A 20,013-nucleotide genomic window follows, 5' to 3' on the forward strand; every position below is an offset into this window, starting at 1 on the left:
TCAACCGTAAACATCTTTTAAAATTCATTACCTAGCACATGATCATGAGCAAAACAATACAATACAAAGACAAAATCAACAAACATTTGAAGCCTACTTTTCTGAAGGATGTAAAGGCAGATTGGCTAGATTCTCTGCCTATAAGGAGTTTACAGTCCACTATTTCTGCAAGCCAGGCGGCTCCAGGGCTGGGCAGCTAGGTAAACCCTCCACTCATCCGTCCTATTGAATTCCTGGGATGACAGGAGGTAGGGCTTGTGATAGAGATGCTATTTTCTCCACAGAACTCCCTGCTCCGACACTTGGAGCCATCTGTGGGCTGGGCCTCTGGCTTGAGTATCTGTGTTCCTCTAGCTTTCCACTTGGGGTGAAGCCAGCCCTTTGCAGGTATATGATTAATGTCCCAAGAGGAATCCCAGCAACAAATTCATAAAGGAATAGATGCGTAGGTCAAACTCCCGGTGGGTCCCCATAGTCGCTATTTGCTTAGTGCTTGGCATGACACCTCTGATGTGGTTCTCCCACCAGAACAGCCAGTCTGAGTCAATTACTAAATGGCCATACTAATGTGGTGGACTTGAGGTTCTAAGCTAAGATAGTTATCTTCTTTTCTTTTTTTGGTCACTAAGTAAGTTACTGCTACTTAAACATGGTTTGATAAAAAAAAAATAGGCTCTGTGTTTAAATTTTGAACATTTTATCGCAATAAAAGACACATTGGCATTTACGACACTCCACATACCACACCTGGCTTCGAACACCCTATCCCACCGTTCTCACCACTCCATGAAGCAGTTCTGACATCCCCTTTTGTGAGTCTTCTATGCACTGTCCTGGCTGCTTTGATGTCCAGAATCGATTCAAACACTTACCTTTCCCCGTCACTTGGGGTTTGGGGAAGAGCAAGAAGTTGTCCAGTGCCTGATCTGGTGAATAAGGTGCTGAGGATGCACTGGAATAGTCTTCCGAGTCTGCCTTTCCATTGGATTGCACGTGGCAGTGATATTTATCATAACTTTGATCACACCTGGTAAACAGAACCGTGAAAGAGGACCTCCAGGAAGTAACCAGAATGATGAGACTAGCCTTTTTGAAGCAAACGGGAGTATTCTGAGGGAAATGAATAGCCGTGCGTCTTTTACTGCAATAAAATTTTGTATCTGAGCCATCACTGTATGTTTTGATCATGCCTTGTACTTATTTCGATCTAAACAAAAAGGTCATTTCCTGTCCTGCTGTCTCCAATCTGTCAGTAGGGGTGGAAGGGAGATGGAATGGTGGCTGGGAGACTGGAAGGGAAGCGGAACAATGTCGTAAATATGCAGAAGTTGTCCTTCAAGGTCACAGAGAGGGGCTGGTCTCTGCAACTTGGATCACTTGGTGTTGTCTGTTTTATTTTAGAGAACAAAAGAGATCTACTTAAAATAACCATACTTAGAAGCCTGCTTTTACCCAGGAATAGCAGCATGGGAGGAAGGAAAAGGGCAGGCCTGGGGATTACAGTTGATTCTTGGTTCTTTCGCTTGCCAGCTGTGTGCTCTTCGGAAAACTCACTCAATGATCTGAGCCTCTGTTTCATAGAATGATCTACTCGCAGAGGTATCCAGAAAATTTAAAATAAAGAAAGCGTCTGAAGTACTACTTTGTAGAAGTGCTACTAACAATAACAATGATGATAATGACGATAATAAACCTCACGATATTGACAGCTGGGCGCGAGGTTCTGTCGTGTGTGGACACAGCTGTGCTTTCTCATCAGAGGACGTTTGCGACCTGAGCCGTTTGGCATGTTTCCCAATCTGTCAGTAGGGTGGAAGGGAGCTGTCACATGTTCCCGTGTGCTATGACGTGATGATCTCTACCCCTGAATACTGACTCTAATATTAGAGGCCTAGGGTCTCTAATATAAAAAGACTCTGTTATATGTATTTTGTTGGTTTTTAAAATAAACCCCAAAGTGGAGCTTTCTGTTTAACTTACTGCACATGGATAAGTGTACAAAGAAAGATCTTAACCGACTTTGGATTCAGTTTGTTTATTTTTTAAATTTTACCTGTAAATATTTCAGCATGTATGTTTAAAAGGTAGTGACTCATAAAAAATAGAAAAAGAAAAACCTTACCAACATTACACTATTATTATATTTCTGCGTGAATTAGTCTTTTATTGCAGTAGATATTTAAATTCCCCCAATTGGTATGGATGCATATGTGTTTGTATATAAAAATTTTAAAAGCTGGTTTATTCAAATCAGGGTCAAGATAAAGTCCCTACTTTGCAATAGGTTGATGTGAACTTCAAGACTCTTACAACACTTTTTTAAATTAGTGTACGTCTGCAGTGCATGATGGTTACGTTAACCGTGGGGAGCTGGTTCGCTCTCACAGCGCATCTGACTCTTTGGCTTCTCACCGTCCCATTCCTCCCCATTCCTTCTATCTCTTGGTCCTCATCTACAAAAGCTCGATTTTCATTTTTTCTTGCAATTCTTTTTTAAAAATCCCCTTTCCCTCTGTCTCTCCACCCACCCTTCATCTTTTGTTCCCTTCCCACTTGAAAAAGATCTCCCTTGATGAAGCGTTTGTCAAGGCAGGAAGAGTTTTCATCCAGAGCCCTGAGTTTGGGACAAGGCGTCGGGGAAGGAGCGCGGCTCCGTTGTCTGTGTTTGCAGGAGGGGACCCGGCCTCCGGGTTCCTCTGCGTGGGAGCTCGGTGATTTTCATCGCTCATGCTCTCCCTTTCGAAAGAATCATTGCCTAATTGTTTGCTTTTTTATTCTTCAATGAAAACATGATCTGTTGAGATTTTTCTCCCACTGTTTTCAATGTTCTTTATTTTATCCATGCATCTATTTTCATGTTATATCTGTCTTTTTTTTCTTTCACTTTTACATTCTACGTAAGAGAAAATGTGTGGTATTTGTTTTTTGAGTCTGGCTTATTTTGGTTAATATGCTACCTGTAGTTTCATGCGTTTTCCTACAAATAACACCATTTCATTGTGCTTTATGGCTGAAAAATACTTCTTTATATACGCATATGCTACATATAAAGCACATATGTATATAATTTGCATATGAAATACATATAATATACATAAGCCACATTTTTTCCATTTTTTCTTTATTCACTCATCAGTGGCCAGTCATTAATGCTGTGTTCACAGCTTAACTATTGTGATAAACATGGATGTGCAGGTATCTTTATAGTATGCTGACTTTAATTTTTCTGAGAATATACAAAAAAGTGATATAATTAGATCTATTTTTAGTTTTATGAGGGAACTCCATGCATATTTCTATAGAAGCTATCTTAATTCATTAATTTATTAATTTATATTCCTACCCATAATGTACAAAGGTTCATTTCCCCTCCTACATTTCCACCAGCAGTATTTTTTTGTTTTCTCAGTGATAATCATTACGATGGGATGAGAACCTCGGTGGAGTTTTAATCTGTATTCCTCAATGGCTGAACATTTTTCCATATATTTATGGCCATGTTTACCTATTTTGACAAGTGTCCTTTGCCCACTGATTGATCTCTTATTTTTAGTTTTTCCCTTTTGCCAGGGTTGGAATACCAGCTGGACAAGTCAGATGTAGAAATTCAACTTTACATCTTCCCCAAAGATCTGTGCAGTTTTGCTTTTTGGGGGCCTAGGAGATAGACAATCATTTAAAAAAAAATACAACAAGAATCTGCTGTTAGCATAACTGGAAATAATCTGGGTTCTCTTTTGGAATTGGGAAGAAACATGATATGATGCAGAAAAGCCCGGCTGGCCACCTGTACGCAGCTTTGTGCTTTCATACTTCTTGCTGGTAGGAAGAGGTAGGTAGGGTGTTGGGTTTAAGGAAGCATTTCCTGGCCAATAACAGGCACAGGATGTTTTGAGACAGGGGCTCCTGCTTACACAAGTTCCTCTGTAGAAGCTGCTGAGGTGTATGCAGTTGCCAAAGGCAGCTCTTAGCTGCTTGCAACCTGCTGCCTTGAGCAGGCTGTGGAGTGACCTGGAAGAACCTGAAGCAGCAAAGGCAGAAAAGCAATGGCATCCTCTTCTGTGGGAAGACCCTGCAGCCAGCAGTGTCCTGTGCCACGCTTCCCATCAAGTGACCAACGATACATCCCATGGTAATATTTGCTTTGCAGCAAATGTAGTAGAATTCCATGCTTTCTTAGACCTTTATACCTTCCTGTTTTGCAATTGTCTGCACTCTGGAGTCTTCCTTGTTGGCATTTCATGTATATCCCCTTGCCCCATCTCTGCAGCCCTGTGGGCTCAACCCCGTCACACTTGATTCCTCCCTCACACTAGCACTACACACCTGCAAGGCCGTGTCACTGTGGACTCCTGCATGCCTGCCTCCTGCAACAGACTTGCCTGACCTGTGTGGTGTTTTGAGGGATCTTCCACAGCAGCACTGGGCTTGGGCTGTGTTGGAGGGAGGGCAGAAAGGAAGGAGAAAATGAATTGTTGGAGATAACTTGTTTTTTGGAGAGACAAAACATGGACAGTAGTTAAAGAACAGTATGCAATGGAAGACATAGAATATCAGAAGAGACAAGCAGGGCCGCCCAACTTCCTCTCTGCAAATAATGCTTTCTGCTCTGTCATCTGCAGCCTTTTGTAGTTTGTCAAGCACTGTTCCATGCAGTCTCTCATGCATGTGTCAGTCCCTCTTTTGTAAATGTCAGAACCCGTGCCTCAGAGAACATGAAATGCCTTGCCGGAAGTCACCTTGTTAGCCAGGTGGATTCTCGGCTGAAAGTCTGTCTTTGGAATCTAAGTGTAATTTCCTCTGGATTCCTCATCCCCTGTTGTGGATGGTGACCCAGGGCTTGGAAAGGAGAAACACTGGTCTGGGCTCTCAGACAGTGCTGTCAGTGCTGAGTCCCTGAGTGGCCAGTGACAAGGAGAGAGAAATAGACAAAGAACAAAAACAGGCTGTTATTCTGATCCTAGCCAGTGCTGTCTGGTGGAAACGTAAATAAGTCTCAAAGTTTGACTGTGCCCATAATGTTCTGTTTTGTAATAGGTGCATTAAAAAAGGAGCATAAAATTAACTTAATGATGTTTTATTTCACCCAGTATAGTGAAAATATTGTTTGTCTAATATAAAATTATTATGCAGACTTTTTACAGCCTTTTTTCTCACATGCAATCTTTGCATTCTGTCGTGTGTCTTTAAACTGGCAGTCCAGCTCCACTGTGGCAACCTTGCATGGCCACTGGCTCCTAAGAATGTTATGCATACGATTTCTCATGCTTCAACAATCATGTAAACTGAGATCATAAGATCACTGAGTTGGTATGGAAACCAAGTCCGGTGAGGTTAGGTCACTTGCCTGGGATCATGAAGCAAAGCGGGAAGTGCCAGGACTGGATTTTCACCAGAGTTGTCCTTCTGTCCCCACTCTCGGAGACTGGGAGCCCTTGAGGAGGGAGCAGTGTTTGTTTTTCCTTAGCAGTGGTAGAGATTGAATCCCGGTCTCATGTAGGCCGGACAAACATTATACTAGTGAGCTGCAGTGCAGGGTTTTATCCGGACCTGGGAAGAGCCGTGTTTGATCCAGAGCTGGAAGGATGTGGAGAATTTGAATAGGTGGAAATAAGCAGTGAACTTGATGCTGTGATGTTTCCCCTGAGGATTTGAGGTGCTCCTGCTCTTGCTGCTATTGTATGCTGTGGAAAAGGACTGTCACAGACCAAGCAGTCCTTAAACGTGTGAAAGGCACAGACAGGTCGGAACCTGAGACCACTGATAACCACTTTCTTGTTGGAAGTTACATGACATTCATAGTTGTAGCATCTAGTGGGAGCTGTGCATGGTTGGTGTTGCATGAATGTTTCTCATGGGAAATTCCACAGACAGGGCCCTGAATGCTCCTCTCAAGAACACTGCTTTGTTGAACTGGAGGAGAACTGGACCACGAGGGCCGTGTGTCTGCTCTCTTGGGGGCTGACTTGGTTCTGAGTTTGCTTCCCTTAGTTTATAAACATGACAACACAGTCTGTAAAGCAAAGATACACTGCAAAATCCTGGCACTCTGATGTGTTGCTTTTCGTATTACAGTGTTCCCCTGCAATTATTATCTGTTGTGGGAGGAAAAAAAAAGTATGGAATTATAATTTGAATGTTCCTGAAATGTTCCTTTCATTTCTTCCTTTATCATAAGCATTTCCCCTATGTTTAGAGTGCATATTATAGCTTCATAGACTATCATAGAGTTCTGATCATAATTTGCTATATTTCTGAGTTGTTTCAAAGTTCTTTGACATGTGTGATGCAACAGCATGGAATGACAAGCTTAGGCCTTCTTTTACTTTTGCACTGGATGTTTATAATAAATACCCCAGCCTTTAAATTTCTCACCTAGAAAGCCATTATATTTTTAAACGCGTTGGTGGTTCTGAGGTATCGCATCTGTTTTCCCAGCCTTAAGTGGTATGTGAGTGCCCTAGTTTTACCACAAATCACCAGTGTTGGGGATGAACGGTTATGCAAAGTTTTGCTAAAATTAACCAAAGTAAAAATGTGTCAAGAATTTTTGTGTATTTCCCCACATGCCTCTTAGAACATCACTTATATAACTGACCAGACTGGCAGGAGACGACACAGTAAGCTGCAGGGAGGCCTTTTGGGGAGGAAGGTAGTTTGAATAGCTTTTCTTTGCAGGCTGATGGCTATGGCCAATTCCAGAGATGTTCAGTTTTCAAGCTGGCTGTAATGTTTCCCTAAGTCAAGTCTCAACCTCCCGCAGCTGCCAAAGCAGCCAAGAGTTCCATGCTGAGTTGTATGAGGTGTGACCAAAAATAAATGTATATTAAATTAAAAAAAACACTACAGTCAAAGACATCTTGTCATTAATCCTCCTCACGGAGGCTCAGTCATGACTGCCTCCACATCCTGAATTGTTTCAAGGCAGGCTACCTTTCGTGGTCATTTCGGCCTTGGGGAAGAGTCAGAAGTTGTGTGGTGCCAAATCTGCTGAACAAAGTGGGGGAGGGCACAGCTTAATGTCTTTGTGAGCCTGCCTTTCCCCTGGATGGCCCTTGGCAGCGTTTGTCGTTGCTTTTTGATCACACCTTGTGAAGACACTAGTGAAAGAAGACTTTCAGACTTGCTTCAGAGAGTGGCAAGAACAATGGGAGAAGTGATAAGTGTGTTCTGGGCAAGGGCAATTAGTCGCAAAGTGTCTTTTACTGCAATAATTTTAAAATTTAATATAACTTTTTATTTTTCTGTAGTAGTGTGTTTTTTAGAAAACCTTAAACAATTATTGTATTTTTTATCATCCTTGTGTGTGCACTAAGGAACAGGTGCTCTCTCTGTCTGTCTGTCTGCTTCTACATCCCTGCTGCACATGGCTGTGTCACACTTTGCAAATAGAAGGAGGAGGGTTGTGGGACAAGTTCTTTAATTGATCTTTGTCTCATCTCTTTATCTGAAGTAGGGATGACAGCAAATCTCCCTGTAATATTTCTGTGAGTGCTACGTGTGTTAATACTTGAAAAGTGCTAGCTGGTAAAGGATTTACGTCCCATAAACAGTGAAAATGCAGGCTTGTATTCACTCCTTGCACTTTCTTATAGCTTCCTTTGGGCAAAATACGGCCTTATTGGACTCTAGCATCCTCATCTATAAAATGGGGTGGTCACACCAGCTTCCCTCACAAAAGTTCTAGGGGTTTGAGCATTCGGTATAGAGCCCTGAACACAGGGCAGCAAAATGCCACAGAAAGTAAGACATTGTTTTTTAGTTTATTTTACGCTCTACAAATGAGAGAGTTTTGTTCTATATGATCTCAGCTGTGGTTCTGTTAGGATTAGCTCTTTGATTTTGACCACATTTGCTGTTGGGATCTATTTTTAAATCCACATTGTAAGTTTGGGACCATCATGAAAACAAAGAAGAGGCAACAAAGTCTTGTTTTTGAGATTGGCGAGTAGATAATTTCATGGAATGAAATGATCCTGATTAATTCAGCAACTTCTCCTACAGTTGGTAGCAGAAGAAACTGATAGGTTTATGGGACGGATCAACTGTTTCTTTGCGATTAGTCACACAGGTCAAAGTTGTCTGAAAGGGAAAGTAAAAGGCACATTCTGGAGGAAATGCAGAGAACTGGGTGAGGGGACCTTGAGGGCGGCTCACCTACTCCCTCCTCTCATTGTGGGCTCCTCCCCGTCTTTGAGTCTGGGTGAGCTGGGACCTGTGCAGACAGCCTCCTGGGCCTTCCAGAGGAGGCACTCCTTTCCCCCAAGAGCAAGCCCCTCTGCAGTTATAATTCTCTCTTCTCCACTGCTCTCTTTGAGAGGTCGAGACATGGAGTAGTGCTGTGATGTTCAGGTAATGAGTGTTTGCCAGACAAATGGGTGAATCTGCAGAGATCTACTCATGATGCTGAAACATGTGCGTGCGTGCATGTGCATGTGTGTGCAGGTACGTGTGTGTGTGTGTGTGTGTGATAATGACAGGCGCATCTGCAAGGTGAGGCCAGTGGAAAGTAAAGTGCCATGGTCTGCTCAGGCTGAGGATAAGTGAATGCGGTAATTATGTTCAGAGAATGCCAAGGACTTTCCTTGCTTGCATGGCCTTGCCCTCTGTGAAACATCTGTCATCCCCTTGTCCCAGCTCTTTCCTCCCCTAGCAGCTTCTCCTTCTGCTTCACCATTCTCTGTCTGTGCCAATTACCCTTGCTTGGGGTTTCAGCTGGGGAATATTCTAGAATGTCTTCATTTCTGTTTTCTGGGGGAAAAATCTGAATTTTGGGCATTTCAGCAGAAGCTATGAACATTTTCTTTTTCAGCACTCATGATCTTTGGGTCAGAGAAGAGCTAGGGTCCCTGGCTGTCCTTGGGTGCAGGAGTTGGAAGGATAGGCCTCTAGCAGGGGTGAGCATACTCTTGGTCCAAAGCAGCTTTGATATCCACAGATGAACCTCCTGCCCTTCTGCCTTTACTGCTCATCTGGGAAGCTGAATCTAAATAATACAGGTCCTTCACTGTGGCAGAATGTCAGGGTTATGTGTCAAGTGATTGTACTTTTTGAATCAGTGTGAGTCCCCAACATTCTCTGAGAATCTTGGCCAGATGCAAAAGCCAGGACATGATTCAGTGACAGAAGAGAAGGAGCCAAGAACCCAGGACTGCACTTAGCTGTGTCACAAACGAGCAATGTGACCTTGTGTACCTGTCTTCTCGTCTGTGAGACAGCAATGAGCAGAATTAGAGCTGATGCTGTGTAATTCCCTGGTCCCCTGCAATTCCCGTCTATTTCATGACACCCATGCATCTACCTCAACCTCAACTGCTCTCTGCCTCTAAGTTCCTCTTGCATTGCAGGTCAGAATGGCACAGTTAGAAGCCCCGTGTGTCCCGAATGAGTCTCACCTTCTAGCGATTCTCTCCTGGGCCAGCAGCAAAGATCTCACTTGCTGTCTTCAGTGCTTCCTAGCTTGGCCCACTATGTCAGCATGATACGCGGCTGCTTATTCATCTGTTTCCTTCTTTTATTGTTAGTGCTTTTTGCGTCCTGATTAAGAAATCTTCTTGTGTGTTGAGTTCATGGAGACATTTTCCTGTACTTTCTCTAGAAGTATTATTGCTTTTACTTTTGCATACAGGATTCACCTCAAATTTATGGATAAAATAAGGTGAAGATCAAGACTCTTTACTTTTTCTGAATAAATATCCAGATATTCTAGAACCATTTACTAAGACGACTTTTTTCCTCCCACCAAATCCGATTGATACAACCTAAGAAATTAAGTGAATGTACCCTGTATGGGTCTTTCTTTTCTTTTTTTTTTTCTTTTCTTTTCTTTTTAACCAGTGATCAAACTCCCAACTTTGCACTTACCAAGCAAGTGCTTGAGCCACTGAGCTAAATCCCCAGGCTGTGGGTATTTCTTGATGCTGTTATTTTTCATGGATCTGTTGTCCTTCCACCAGTAACACAGCCTCCTGGTTACTGTGGTTTTATAGGATACCTTGCTATTTTATTTGTATTTGCTTATACTTCTTAGGATCAGTTTGTGAATTTCTACAAAATAGCTGCTGGGATTTTGATTTTGATTGTACTGAAGGTATTGATCAATCAAAGTGTTAGGCAAAGTTCTCTAAAACAGAACTTACAGCTTTTCTCCTGAGTCCCAAGGTCTGAGAACCTGGAGAGCTGCTGGTGTTAAACCCAGGGAGAGCTGGCATTTTGATTGGGATCTTAAGGCAGGAGGACACCCCCTTCCCGTGGTGTCCTCACTCTAGGCAGTCCAGTGGAAGGAGTGCCCTTTTCCTTATAAGAGAGTCAACTTTGTTCTCTCCAGGCCTTTGATTGGATGAAGCCCTGTCACATTAAGGAAGGAATATCATATCCTTCTAATGTTAATCAAATGTTCATTCAAATGATAATCTTATCCAAAGCACCGTCATAGACACACTCAGAAAAATGTTTGTCCAGATATCGGGGCACAACTATAGATCCATCAGTCAAGCTGACACAAAAAATTAGCTGGCCTAATCTGGGGTGGGGCAAAGTTAACATTTTAACCAAATCAAACTTTCCAGTTCATGAACATGGTATACATACCGATTTAGGAACTCTATAGCTTCTCTCAGTAATGTTTTATAATTTTGAATAACAAAATTTGCTTATTTTAATTAAATCTCTTCCTGGTATTTGATTTGAAAAATTGATGTTTAATAATAATGCATGGTATCTGCTGTTTTCCTTTTGAAAATGAACTATAAAGTGTATTTCCCAAGTATTTGTAAACTTGTACTTCTAAAGATCCAGAATTTTTGGGAGAAGGATAATTACTAGTGTCCCAGACAGGACATACCATTCTGAATTTAACCATAAATCATCATTAGCATTTTCTTCCTTGGTCCTCATTATACAGGGGAAAGAAACTCCCAACCTACTAGATGTCCAGTATGAGTTTGTGTTCTCTAAAATCAAAGAATGAATTTTAGGAACAAGAGAGGTAAGGAACAGAATATATTTATTGAGAGAAAGAAAGCTTCTGTTTGAGACAGAAGGGGTACCAAATGGGCTGCCAAAGACTATTTTCAAGGGATTTTTATAGAGTAAAACCATGAGGTGAAGTGGGTCCATGGTAGGAAAAAATGAGAAAAGGCAGGCGGGCTTGAGGTGGGACAGAACTGTGGTCAACCAGTAAGATTATGAGTGTGGTTACTCAGGTAAAATTGATTAAATTGGGATCAAATGGGGAGGCGAGTCATATAACAAGTGGGCATGAACACAGAATAGGGCCTTGGCTGGTAAGGGCTTGGGTTAATGGCTCCTGGCTTCCTCAGGGAGATTGATACCTACTGAACATCAATCCCTGATGTTTATACTTAGGATGGGTTTGCATTTGTTTTGCCTTTTGTCTTGAGATCTGGCCCACAGTGGGAGGGGTCTGTGTTCCCCACAGTTCCAAGATGTCTGGTTTTTTGCACTGGCTTTTTGAGGACCCAGCCCTGCCTGACTGCCTATAATATTTCTATCTAACTTAGCTGCCTACAACATTCATAGAGGCTCTCAGAATGAGGCAGAGGAGCTATGATCATTCCTGCTTTCCTATAAGGCAATTCTGCTTTAAAGATATGATCTAAAAGTCCTGTGACCGGCAACTGACAGCAAGCCTCAGAATTCAGGACTTTTCCTAAGACAGAGAGCCTGTTCCCTAATAAGAAGCCTGTTCTCTATAAAGATAGCCTTTTATGATTTTCATTGCAAATGTATCCCACAGAAACCTAGTTTCATGGAGATTTCCTTGTCTGTAGCCTCTATAGACCATGCAGGAAGGAAGGGGAGAAGACAGGGAGGGAGCAAAGTAAACCAAGATAAATATCAGACTATGGAGTAGGGAAGAAAAAGGGTCATTGTTAGACTTACATGTCAGCGAGGAAGAAGTGCCTTTGCGCTGGGACCCAGGGCCCTTATGCGATGAACACGTCACATAATCATAACATTCTGGAGGGAAAACAGCAAATACAGAAACCTTACTACTTCAGGATAAACTAAGGATGGGAAACCTCAACTGGTATTTTGTTTCTTTCCTTTTAGAAACTCACCAGAAGTACTTTCAAGGTGGTTCAAAGCTAAATGAGGAAAAACCATTGGTTCTCTCTCTTCTTTACAACTTTTTCCTTCTATGTTTTTTCTTTGCTTTTCCTTTTTTGTTTTGTTACTCAGTAAATTTTGGGCCTTGAAAACACAGAAATAAGTGAGATAGCATCTCTCTGTAGGAGTTTTTAAGCCTTACAAACATTTGTAATGGCCACTGACTATTAATACGTTTTATGGTGTTACTATTGCTTTGAAAAGTCTTTTTAAAGAAACACCTATAGATCTGTTTAGGAATGAAATGATATGATGTTGATTTGTTTCAGAATAACCTAGAATACTTAGGAGTGGGTGGGGAGTAAGCAAAATAAGATTGGTTATGAGTTGATAATTATTGAATCTTTGGCCTGGGACCATGGAGGCTCATTATCTGACATCCATTTAGTTTTTTTATTTGTCTTTTTCATTTTTATCGGTACCAGGGGTCGAACTCACGACCGCCTGCTTGCAAGGCAGGTGCTTATGCCGCTGAGCTAAATCCCCAGCCCCTCTGTCATCCATTTATATCTGTCTTTCTAGTTATCTATTTTAAACAAAATTTTCTTGTAATACTACTTGCCCTTATGTGTAGTGAAGTCTGTTACTTAGAAATCTGGTTTACTGTGTTTTAATACAGTTGATCATTACAGTCCAAATTGATGTCGAGATCAATAAAATAATACATGTTTTGAAAAATGTTGGTGTGGTGAGGGAGAAAGGGACCTGTGACATAAGTGATTGTCACCCTGCAGGAAGTACTCCTAGGGCATGTGGAGGGCTGTGTGAGTACAGAGAGGGCGGGACAAGGTTCTGGGAAGTTTGAGAAAGCTTCGGAGAAGTCCTTAACTGTAAGAAAAGACATCAGCAAATTTGATTAGATAGTGGGAATAAATATGTGGGTTCATAAGGATAAAGGAAGTGGTTCAGGCAGAAAATGTCAAAAAATCAATCTTAGCTCAGTAGGGCTAGAATATGAAGGCTGTCAGGGAGTCACAGGAGATGCAGTTACAGATTAGCAGCGATGAAAGTCACATCTGTCCTGTGGCCCAGCGCAGCCTTTGGAGGATGAACTGAGAGGTGACCTTGGTTCCACTGGCAGGTCCTTGGCATTTTACAATCACTATCAGCCATGTGTAGGAGGGCTGGTCTATGTCATCATGACTTGGAACAGGAAACTCAGCCCCCAAGGAGAATTGGTCTGGAAGCCAGCTCTCCTGATCCACCCCACCTAGTTACTTTCCACTCCGTGAAGCTTTGCACGGGCACGTGTTGGGCTTTTCCAAATATTAACCAAAACAAAAAAGACAGTCACCTTCGGGATAGAGGGAAGGGAGAGAACAGAGGCAATTATTTGTACACTCTTCTTTTCCCTCTACAAGATTCTCTCATCTGCAGAATAAGGCTGTGCTCACCTATGAGAGGATCATGCCAATCACTTAGGTAGTTCTAGGTGCTTTGCAACTGTTAACTTGCTGTATTTTCCTAACAAGTCTGTGTGGTATTATCATTATTTTCATTGCATAGATGAGAAAACTATAAAGTACACAGAAGCAGTAAGTTGCTTGATACACATATCCAGCAATTAGGAGAATTGGGATTCAGCCAGTCTGACTCCAATGCTTGCTCTTAACCACTGTTCACTTCTTAATTAGGTTTGATTTCTTTGTTCTTTTTTAAATTTTTATTTATTAGTGCATGTTTATAGTAGTAACGCGTACTACTGTTTGTAGTAGGAATGATTATCTTCCTCATGAGAAGTGGATTCCTGTGCAGATACTTCTTAATTCTTCCTTCATCTCCTTTCCCTCGTCTCCTCCTCCTTTCAGCTCTTCCCTTTTGCTAAAGATCTATGAATCAGATATATCAGCTTAAATCTCACATGATTCCTCTAATATGAGAACTCTAAATATAAATAAAAGAGCAAAATAAAACATAGACAATGGGAAATGGGATTGATTTCTTTCTAGTCAGAGTCACAAGAAGATTTGGCTTTAAGCTTTGCAATATCATCAAATCTGAATCTCCCCTAATTCAAGGAACACATTTTTCTAGGAGACAGAAAGAGAATTTTCTTAGAAGGAAGCGCCATTGTCGTGGAACTAGGAGAGAGGAGGGGACTTTTGGAAAGTGGAAATTGTTGAGAAGGCTGGAAGGATTGGTCATGCCAGGCAAGATGGAGTGCTTGGATGGCAGCCCTTCTCTACCAGGGTTTACAGTGGAAAGCTGGGCAGAGCCTTTGATACTCTCTCTCTCTCTAATACACTATATCAGCCACAGTCCTTGACTCATAACTTCTACAGCCCTTATTGTTTCCTCAGTGGGTGGAGTAATACTAAGGCGCTATAGGCCTCGGAAAGTCTGTCTCTCCTCGGTCTTTTCCCACCCTCTTTTCATTGACTCCTTTTACCCCCAATGCAGGCCATCAAAATGGGGGATTCCTTTTCCCCAGTGTGGGTCACAGAAACTCATTTTCCCTGACTTTTTGTCCTGGCACATGCCATCAAGGAATGCTCTAACCTACTGCGTCCTAAAGTAGATTTTAAGACCCATAATTTCAGAAGGGGTCCTGTAGGAGAAAGGAATGTTGCACAGAGAGGCCAAGAACAATCAGACAGGTCCTGCTGGGCTTCCTCACTCAGGCCGTAGCATTAGAGAAGACGCTTTTATTTGTCTGATCACATGTTTACATGGTTTTCCACAGTTCAGTTTAAGCGTAGGTGATGAAATCTCCACAGAACTCCGAAAAGACAGACTTCAGGTGTCTGCTGGTCAGCTGCACATAAGGAGATTCCTGAGAGAGGGACTGCCCAGGGAGGACGTGGGAGCTCTGTGCTTCTCTCCACACGGCCTGCCTCACGTATCTCTTCCATCTGCAGCATTAGCAGTGCTTTTTATAATGAGCTGTAGGGTAAGCTTGAGTTCTGTGAGCTGCTATAGCATATGAATTGTATTTTTAAAAAAATTTTTATGGAAATGTGGGATTTGAAGGCAGGGTTATGTGCAAGCTAGGCAAGCACTCTACCCCTGAGTCACATCTGCACCCCTATAGCAAACTAATTAAACCCCAGTGTATAGCCAGTCTGCCAGAAATCCAGGGAAAACAGTGGGGGGCTTGCGGCTAGCATCTGAAGTTGGAGGACAAACTTGGGGCCTTCAGGTGGTGGGATCTGATGCCGTCTCCAGGTCAGTTTGGGGAACACCCATTAGGGGTCTGCTGTAGAACTGTCTGTGTGCTTGGTGTGTGTGAGGAGGAGCCCACACGTTTGGAATCACAGGGATCTGTGTTGTGACAGTACCGTAGGAGAAGCTGAGTTTGTTTTTCCCTTTATATCCTAAGAGTCTGCAGATAGCAATGACATGAGAACGCAGGGAAACAAGAGCAGGTAGAGAGGCTACCAGAGTCAGAGTGTGCACAGGAAAAGAAACAGGAAAACCCAAGCAGTGCTTAAGGCAGAGAAAAGCAGCAAGTGCTGAGCTTGCGATGAGGCAGGTGGTAGAGTTATCAGACAGAAGCCTACAACAGTTGCTTTTCCATTTGCTGATCTTAAAATTAATAGGAAGATTAAACTTCTCAGCCCAGCAATAGAAAGTGGTGCCAGTAGCCACTGGGAATACTGAAATTGGAAACTGAAAAGATGATGCCCAACATCCCAAATTCACCGGGTAGTTTAGGTGCAAAATGGAGAAGACAGAGAAAGTCAGTGAACTCTCTGGCAGATCAATAGAAATGATACAGTAGGAAATGCGGGAAAAAACTGGAAAAATGAGTGAGGGCATATGGTACTGTGGAGCAGTATCAAAAGTCCAAAAACTCATGTGATAGGCGTCTCATCCCAGAAGGTGAATGTAAAGATATTGTTGCAGAGAAAAATATTTGATGAAAGAATGGCTGAAAATGTCACAAATTTAAGAGAGACATAAAATTACAAAATGAAGAAGCTCAGTAATCTCAAACAGGAGTAACTCAATGCTAACCACTCAGTCGCTTCACAATCAAACTTCTGAACACTAAAGACTAAAAAATCTCAAGAGCTTCCAGGGAAGCATAGTGCATTACATGTAATGAACTCCTATTCAAATGCTTTAAAGTGCTGGGGGAAAAAATTGTCAACCTAGAATTTTCAGATGAATGAAAACCTTAAGACTACTATCTATCTATCTATCTATCTATCTATCTATCTATCTATCTATCTATTATAATAAGGTCTTGCCATATGTAGCAATCCTCCTGCTTCAGTCTCCTGAGTGTGAGATTACAGCTGTGTGCCATTAGGTCCACTTTTGAGACTACTTTTAGCAGATCTCCTCTTAAAGAAATACTAAAAGAACTTTTTCAGCTCAAAAGCAAGCCACACCAGGAGGAAAGTTGAAACTTTAGCAAAAGATGAGCAGGAGAAATGATAAATAATGTGTTAATATATTTCCCCGAGTAAAACTGCATGTACAAAAAATACAAAATTGAACAAAAATTACCCCTGATTCTATGATGCAGGGGCACCTGTAGACTAGTGGAAATATTTTAGATATATTTGTTTATGTAACTTTTATCTGAATCATTATTTTTCTCTGTTTCTTGATTTCATTGTTTCTTGGTATTTTGGTTCCTCTCACTCCCTCTCCTTTTTCCCTTCTTTCTCTCTTACTCTCCTTTTCTGTCTCTCTTTCTTCTTTCCTTTTTTCTTTCAGTGGAGATATTATTTATTTATCTTTCTAGAACATATAAAGAATCGAAAAAAAGTCAGATACCCAGAATTCCAAGACCTGATTAAACAATGAACATCTGAAATGATACACACTTCTCAGGTGAAGAAAAACAAACGGCAAATAAATATATGAAACAATGTTCAACATCATTGGTCATTCTAGAGATACAAATTAAAACAACACTGAGATTCCATCTCACCCGGGAAAGAATGGCTAGCATCAAGAAATCAACCAATAACAAATGCTAGTGGGAGGAGCCTTTCTCGAGCGTTGGCGGGAGTGTAGACTGGTGTAACCACCATGGAAATCAGTGTGGAGATTCTTAAAAATATAGGATAGAGGTTCCGTTGAACTTAGCTATTCTCCTTCTGGGCATCTTCCCAGAAGAATTAAAAATCTCATACCACAGTGATATATGTGCACCCATGTTTATAACAGCTCAATTTGTAATAGCTAAATCTTGGAAACAATCCAAATGCCCATCCATCAAGGAATGGATAAAAAAGATGTGGGATTTTTATTCAATGGTGTACTACTCAGCCACGAGGAAGGATGAACTTAAGGCTTTTATAGATAAATGGATGCAACTTGAGACCATACTCAAGTGAAATAAATCAGACTCACATGTGTAAACATCATCTTGTCTCCTTGCTGTGAGAAACTGAAACAGTAAATAACGTATAAAATGTACCACAGATACTGTGCAATGGGAAGAAGTTGTTCAAAAGGAAAAAGGAACTAGGGTGGGTGAAAGGGGAAAGGACAGAAGGGAAAAGGGAAAAACTGCAGTTCAGAGATACTATTAGTGTCTCTAAGTTCATTATAAAGGAAGGTTTGTGCTAATATTGATTGGAGAAATTTTTATGCCTGTATCTTCTTATACCCCAACCAACCCCTTTAAAGATAGCAATATATAATGTATTATTCTCTTATTATTTTGCTATGAAATTTTATCTTTTTTCCATATAATAAAAATATTTATTTACACTGTACTGTGAAACTTTGTTTGATTCTATTAAAAAATCCTAATAAATTTAAGAAGTTTGGCTGGAAATGGTGTGTTATCTTTATTATTACTGCCATCATTGGTGGTACTGGAAATCTAACCTTCCATTGCACTGTTATATCTTTTTTTAAAAAAGTAAATTCTTTATTTTGAGGCAGGGTCTTGTGAAGTTGCCTAGGCTGGCCTTGAACTTGTAATCTTTCTGCTTCAGTCTCTTAAGTACCGGAATAACAGGCACCCATCACTGGCTTGCGGTTATATTTTGAAAAAGAATCACATGACATATTTATGGTTGCAGTGAAATCACGGCTGGGACTTAGGTAACATCCTAAGGAAACAGGGTTTGCCGTGAATTGGTTCTGGGGAAGGGGAGCACTGTGGTTCATTCTCCTACTTTCTGTGGTTTTTGTGTGTAATTTTTTTCATTTTTTAAAAAAATCTTCATAAATGTGATTTTTAAATTGTTTAATCATACCCCATCCTGTGGACATTCCACAGTGTGTGTAACTACTTTCTGTTGTTGGTAATTGGGGTTGTTTCTGGTTATTTGGGGGCTGAGACAAGACTGTAGTGTTTGACAACTTCTGTTATTTCCTTGTTGGAGATGGGTGTACTGGATTAAAAGAGAATGGACACATCCAATGCTTTCTTCCTGTCATAAAGTTGCCCTCCAGAAGAGATGATCCATGTGACTTTCACACAAGAGGAAGGAGAGTGCCCTTCTCAGTGCTTCAGGGAAATGTGTCTTATTTTAAAGTGTGTTTTTAAAACTCCCCAGTGACACTGAATCCCACCCTGCCACAGAATTGATTCTCATGGGCTTAGGGAGGGAGTCGGGCAGAACAGTTAAAGAGAAAACAGATTCAGTGGTATCCTCTGCTTCTTAGCTTTGAGGATGAGAAGCAAACCCAGAGCCCAGACACAGGTAGCCCTGGGATCAGATCTAAGCCCTGCTGCTTACTGGTTGTGGATTTTGTACAAGTTGGATCTCTCTGCCTGTCAGATTTTTCATGGAAAAAGGGCAGTCATGCTGGCCTTCATGAGCTATGTGGTAATAGAGACTGAGGGAGAAAAATCTGGAAATGATAGCTTTTGCTGTCCTTGGGAATCTGAGTCTTAGATATAAAATGACCTTCTGTTCTTCTGTGCAGGGACAGGGACGGGCTCAGAGTGGTCTCTGCCTGTCCACCTTTCGTCTTTCACAGCCTCGCAGTTCTGCGACCTTTCATTCACTGTCCGGCATCGGGGCGGCAGCTGGACTGAACCAGGAAACCCAGCTGGGTCTTGGAAAGTGAGTTCTGACTGCTGATGGTACTTGTAGCCTCCTGTGGCGATGCACCTTGCAGTAGGTGGGTTGGAAGATGGAGCTGAATGTCAGGTGGGTCCTTTTGATAATGTCTCATTCACTTTCCAGAGTTGGACTCACACCTGGGGCATCATCTTTCCAGAGCAGCTCACCTTAGCTGGGGTCGCTGCCTTGATTGATCAGCCTTCCCCCCACTACCCTTTACTATCCTTTATCTTCCTCCCACCTCACTCTGTCTCTGGCTGGACTCAGAGCCTCCAGGTTGAACATCTTGCTACACACACACACACACACACTCACACACACACACACACACACGCACACACACGCACACACTCCTTCCTAAACGCTGAGAATAGCTAAAACAGAAAGGGTCAGTGCCTCTAAATAACATGCTTGCTTGCAGTTCAAGAGAACTGAAAGTGTTTTTTTCTGTTTACGGTGTTTCGATCGGCAGGGGCCAGTGGGCATTCTATAAACACCAAGTGAATGAGCCAGCAAACCCAGGGCTGAGCTGCTTGGATGCAGAATTCTCTGGAAATTAAGACTAAATGCCAGGCCTCACCGCTGCCTGCCAGGCCTTGGTACGCCGCTCTGGGGCCCTTGCTGGGTCCCTGTTTTTCCCTGGGTGCGTTCAGGTACAGCAGGGTGAAGGTGGAGGCGGCAGGAGTGGGAGACTGGTTTATTTCCTAAGCCCAAGGAAAATCCAGAGATTTGGTAGGTTTTTCTGGGAGCTGTTGGGTCCACCAGCTTCTGCGTCTTGGGTGTGTAGGGCGGAGGTGGAGCAGGATCTCTCCCCCGCCATCTGCCAAGGGCTGGCAGCTGGGCGCCAGCTCCTCGGTTAGCAGCATTACTGTTTCATCTTGAGGATCAGAGATCTGAT

The 20,013-nt window shown here is 42.1% G+C and overlaps 1 protein-coding gene across 6 annotated transcripts in view; it reads left to right on the forward strand.

Moving 5' to 3' along the window:
• St6gal1 (ST6 beta-galactoside alpha-2,6-sialyltransferase 1) overlaps positions 1-20,013 on the forward strand; it is a 115,128-nt gene that overhangs the window by 45,129 nt on the left and 49,986 nt on the right. Inside the window, exon 3 of one of the 6 annotated variants that reach the window (XM_063261215.1) lies at positions 18,976-19,202. The exons of 2 other annotated variants lie outside the window; for them this stretch is intronic. The gene's annotated coding sequence lies outside the window, so the exon portion shown is untranslated. Of the gene's footprint in view, positions 1-3,936; positions 4,133-8,205; positions 8,353-18,975; positions 19,203-20,013 lie in introns of those variants that run through there. 3 more of the 6 variants (XM_063261218.1, XM_013160372.3, XM_063261217.1) reach the window with 3 other exon arrangements.

Source organism: Cavia porcellus, unplaced genomic scaffold (genome assembly GCF_034190915.1).
Source record: "Cavia porcellus strain 051 isolate PalLab524CR breed Dunkin Hartley unplaced genomic scaffold, mCavPor4.1 scaffold_14, whole genome shotgun sequence".
Lineage (NCBI taxonomy): Eukaryota > Metazoa > Chordata > Mammalia > Rodentia > Caviidae > Cavia > Cavia porcellus.